Below are 6000 nucleotides of genomic sequence, written 5' to 3' on the forward strand. Positions count from 1 at the left end.
CCTTTTATAATTAAAAAACTAAGCTTCAAATCAAATTTTCGTAGAGGAAAAATCGTCTTAGAATTCATTCAGGAATACGACCCTTTAAGGACACTATACTTGTTTTGATACACCCTGTATATACATATATATGTATATAAAGGAAAGAAGGAGATACAGAAATCATTGACATTTTTTTATATATAATGATAAAAATATTTACTCCAAAAATTGTGTATAATATAAATGTGTGTGTGTGAAATATAATAATGATAATAATAATAACAATAATAATAACAATAAAAATAACAATAATAATAACAATAATAATAACAATAATAATAACAATAATAATAACAATAATAATAACAATATCAATAACAATAATAATAACAAAAATAATAACAATAATAATAATAATAATAATAATAACAATAATAACAATAATAATAACAATAATAATAACAATAATAATAACAATAATAATAATAATAATAACAATAATAATAATAATAACAACAATAATAATAATAATAATAACAATAATAATAATAATAATAATAATAATAACAATAATAATAATAATAATAATAATAATAATAATATGTGTATGTATATATATATATATATATGTATATGTATATATATATTGCGACGACTTTTCCCTTCGCGAGTTCGGAGCGCTTCCGCCGTCGCGATTTCTCCGTCGCGCGGATGTTTCGTGGCGCCGGCGAACGGGAGTACGATTCGCCGGTCGGGAGATACGGGAAAAGGGTCGATCGTCGTCAAAAACACAAGGAAATCGAGAAAGGGTTATACGCCGGGGAGGAACGGGATGGAGGGTGTTCCGCGCGTGCCGTGACGAAGCTTTAATACTCGCGATAATTGCAATTGGGCGCCAGATACGGTCTTGCACGTATCAATTTTCGTCGAATACGCGAGATAAACACGAAAAAGACGCGAAGAAAGAAGTCAATTTCGTCACGGGCGGACTAGCTCACCTAACGGTAGAGGGGCAGGGCGGATGTTGAACTTACGCGATATGGAAGCAAGAGGCGACACAGATAGATCGACAGACACGCGAAAAAGAAATTAAGTTCGTCAAGCGTAACACAGAAATAACAACTTTATTAATTTGGAAACGGTGCGTCCGAATGATGAACAAAGATAAACGGAGTTATGCCCGATGTCGATAATTTTGCCGAAGCGAGACTGGGTGTTCGAAACGACTTAGCGCCACCGAAACTAAGACGCCGTTAAATCACAATCGATCGGGCCGGGGCCCGAGCGCAATTATACCAGGTCGATTATCGGACCCCTCGTGGATCGATAATATTCCGCTCGCTGTTCGGACAGGCTATGCAAGCACCACATGCATCCGGTGCACCTCTAACATGCACCGCGCAGACGTCGCTCGAAACGCTCCATACACTATTACACATTAATCGCGAATTCACTCGATCGCTAATCCACTTCAAACGAGGCATTTGACACATAAACCGAATTATTTTCGCGCGAAACACACTCACACTCGACGACTAACCGATGACATACAGGATCGCGAAACACACTCACACGGCACGACAGACTACTCACACATACCGGACTTAAACGCTAGACGAGCGACAGATTTCGCGACTATCAGATTACGCCATATTATCGAACCGCGATCTCCAGAGAAACGACTTACGCTGACTCTAACGCACGGTAACAATCGAATCCGCGAACCAATGATCCAGACGCTTCGGGGCTCGCTTCGCTTGCCGACGTGGTCGTGTCACAATCGCACTTACGCTAATGCCAACGCGACAAACACCAATAATTTCGAGCCGAGCTCGAACGCACAAATAACGCGAAATCGCAGCCACGACGGCAGAACGAAGGATTCCGATCGCGATCGCGCGTGGCTACTTTATAGCGGGATAACCTTACCGGCAACGATGTTCTTTTCCTCGGTACTCCGGGGCTTGGCAGCTTCTCGCCGGTCGCCCTCTCGATATCCAGCCGCTATCCCCCGCACCCGCTTATCTCTCAGCCGGGATCCCTCCTCGCTCTCGCTCACGCTTCACAAACTCGCTCTCGCTCACGCTGTTCGCACCCGCTCTCGAATTTTTCTCGCCACAATCCGTCTACCGCTTTCTCCCGCTCGCGCCAGTCTGACCCAGGAGCACCGCGATCTAGAATCGGTAACGCCGGGCCAGCCGGGGATGCGCAATCGGGGTGCGTGTTATCACGGCCAATCACGCGATAACACGCGAGGCAGCCGCTTGGCGGCATGCTCATGATCGTACCGGGGGCTCGCGCACCCCTGAGATCGCGATCCATATATTTTCCACGGGGCCCTTCGGAGAGGGCGAGTTTCGCCGGGATCTCGGAAACGAGGAACGCAACGGTGTCCCTCGCCGACCTCCTCTTTTTCTCACCGTGTCTCGCGACGGTGAAGCTCCTTCGGGATCAAGAGGAGGAAGGTAGAAAGCGACCAGCCAGCCACTAGCTTCCGACGCACGTTCGCCGATGACCACCGGCGCTCGGCCGCCAACAATCTTCGGCGCTAAGTCGCCAACGACCATTGGCGCTCAGTCGCTGACAACCTCCAGCACTCGGTCGCCGACAATCCCCGGCGCTCGGTTGCCGACAACCTCCGGCAGCAGGCCGCTGATGATTACCGACGCTCATCCACCGACGTCTCCTGGTGCCTGCTCGCCATCAATCACCTGCGACTGTTCACTGATCTTCATCAGTGACAGCTCGCTGTCTCCTGTCAGCACCAATTCCCCGGTGGCTGCCGGAATCTGGCCACCATTTAGTGCCAAAATCGGCCGTCTAGAATTCTCCAATCCTTAGAGGCCCAGAGGCAAATCACGCAGATCCTGGCATCGCCCATGATAAGGTGGGTCCTTTCACAACTAATCTTGCCTATCAAGATCTCGCCGATCAAGAGATCACCCCGGGCCAGTACGTGTGCAACACAGACCAACCTCGTATAGATTACTAGTCCCTACAAGGCCACGAAGGATGTCGCAACCCAGACGAAGAAGCGTGGAGGCAAACGGAGAGTGTGCAGTAATAACGTTCCGTATGCATATATCGCAATCTTAGGTATTAAGCCCATGTATATTGTGACGTTGCCGTCCCGCGCACGTCCGCCGGATCCCTCTCCGATCGCTGAGCGCGGAAAACGCATCCGCGCTAGTCTCAAAACATTAGAGCCGTACCGAAATCTCCAGAGGGGCGTTATTTGTCGGATATATTTCATTTTTTTAATTATGATATTATTTCCTTATTTCGATACGACACGGGAGCCTTACCGGAGAAGCAAACACGGCCGCAACAAAAACCCAGATAACAACAACTCGGAAGAGGACGAAAGAAAAAAAACAGCAAAGGAATTATTAACCATCGAATTCAGCAGCGTAGCGAAAAGCGTGCGAGGACAAGGAGGATTCTCGCGCCTCGGCGCAGGACCGTGCGGAGACGTACCCCGAAGGATCCCGAAGGAGCTTCATCGCCGCGAGACACGGCGGGAAAAAGAGGAAGTCGGCGAGGGACACCGTTGCGTTCCTCGTTTCCGAGATCCCGGCGGAACTCGCCAAGGCCCTCTCCGAAGGGTCCCGTGAAAAATTTATTGATCGCGATCTCGGGGGTGCGCGCGCCCCCGGTACGATAATGAGCGTGCCGCCAGGCAGCGGCCTCGCGTGTTATCGCGTGATTGGCTGTGATAACACGCACCCCGGCTGCGCATCCCCGGCTGGCCCGGCGTTACCGATTCTAGATCGCGGTGCTCTCGGATCAGACTGGCGCGAGCGTAAGAAGGCGAAGGACGTGTGTTGGCGAGAGAAAAAGTCGAGAGTGATTCTGTGAAGCGTGAGCGAGAGAGCGAGGAGGGATCCCGGCCGAGAGATAAGCGGATGCGAGGGATAGCGGCAGGACCTCGAGGGGTCGAACAGGGAGAAGCTGCCGAACCCCCGGATTCCCGCAGGAAGATCATCGTTACCGGTGAGGTTATCCCGCCATAAAGTAGCCACGCGCGATCGCGTTCGGAATTCTTCGTTCTGCCGTCGTGGCCGCGATTTCGCGTTATTTGTGCGTTCGAGCTCGGCTCGAAATTATTGCTGTTTATCGCGTTAGTATTAGCGAAATTGCGATTGTGACACGGCCACGTCTGCAAACGAAGCGAGCCCCGAAGCGTCTGGATCATTGGTTTCGCGGATTCGATTTATATCGTGCGGTAGAGTCAGCGTAAGTCGTCTCTCTGGAGATCGCGGTTCGATAATACGGCGTAATCTGATAGTCGCGAAATTTGTCGCCCGTCTAGCGTCTAAGTCCGGTATGTGTGAGTAGTCTGTCGTGCCGTGTGAGTGTGTTTCGCGATCATGTATGTCGACTGTTAGTCGTCGAGTGTGTTTCGCGCGAAAATAATTCAGTTTATGTGTGTCGAATGCCTCGTTCGAAGTGGATGAGCGATCGAGTGAGTTCGCGATTAATGCGTAATAGTGTATGGAGCGTTTCGATCGTCGTCTGCTCGGTGCATGTTAGAGGTGCACCGGATGCATGTGGTCCTTGCATAGCATGTCCGAACAGCGAGCGGAATATTATCGACCCACGAGGGGTCCGTCGAGTATTCTCGACTAATTGCTCTAGAGACGAATCCCATCTTAGCATCCGTACAGGACAGAGAGTGGACGAGTTCGCCGCTTTCCTCGAGCCTCTACGATCCGAACGCCCGACCGTCCGAACTCCGCGCACAGACGCATCCCACGATCTTTATCTGGGAACACGCGCCGCGTCACCAATACCGACGCCCAAGACCGACTATATATATATCTCCGAAGGATCTTGGGGCTCGATCCAGAGTTTAGCGGATATGATGAAGAAGAGCCTCACAAATCAAAACTATTAAAATCTGTTTATATGTATTTTTTTAAATTTATAATATATTATTACTCATTTATATAAAATTTATTTTTTTCTGTTTTAGTTGATGACACCCTATAACTATATATATATATATATATATAGTTATATATATATATATATATAGTTATAGGGTGTCATCAACTAAAACAGAAAAAAATAAATTTTATATAAATGAGTAGTAATATATTATAAATTTAAAAAAATACATATAAACAGATTTTAATAGTTTTGGTTTTTGAGGCTCTTCTTCATCATATCCGCTAAACTCTGGATCGAGCCCCAAGATCCTTCGGAGACCGTCGCAGCTTTCAGTCATGATCATATCCACTCTTATTTAAAAACATCTTGCTAGATTATGTGTATTCGTCGAAACAACGTTTCCCATTACATATCTCAATGCTCTCTAGATTCCACACATCGTAAAAACCAGCGTTAAGGGGATTCTTAAGCGACTGGTGAACTCCGATGGATTAGCGCCCTCATCTAAACGTAACTAAATTTGCCGATAATACTGGCATTTGTAGTTCCGCTATTATTGATAAAATTAAATTAATTCAAACATGCATAATAGAAGACGCAATTTTTGCATTGTGTTCCATATATTCAAATGCGAATATTACAATATATTTTTACTGCTTTATTTATCGTCTGGCATATATATCCAAACATATCTAAGCGTGTGATAGTAAAATACGCGTGTCTTTATTGCATTGAACACAATTTGAATATTGCTTACATAATAACATGTACTCTTCTATATATTTTTTAAGAGAAATGCCATTTGGACATTTGTGTCCATATTTTTATATATACATGTTTATGTATACATATATATAATATATTATACACATGCATACATATATATAATATTTTATATATGTATAAAATATTATATATATATATATATATTGTTACGTCCGCCTTCTATTTGTCCATCTCTGCATGTCGCTTGTCCTGGTGTTCCGTCTTCGGGAGATGATTCCTTGACGCGCCGCTAAGAGAGATGTTTATAACGACGGCTGATATTTGGACGTTTTAAGTCGCTATCTTAGTCTCGCGGCGGATTCGATTCGGTGCGGAAGTTTCCGCGATTGATCCCGTTCT

The sequence above is a fragment of the Cataglyphis hispanica genome, chromosome 11 (genome assembly GCF_021464435.1).
Source record: "Cataglyphis hispanica isolate Lineage 1 chromosome 11, ULB_Chis1_1.0, whole genome shotgun sequence".
NCBI lineage: Eukaryota > Metazoa > Arthropoda > Insecta > Hymenoptera > Formicidae > Cataglyphis > Cataglyphis hispanica.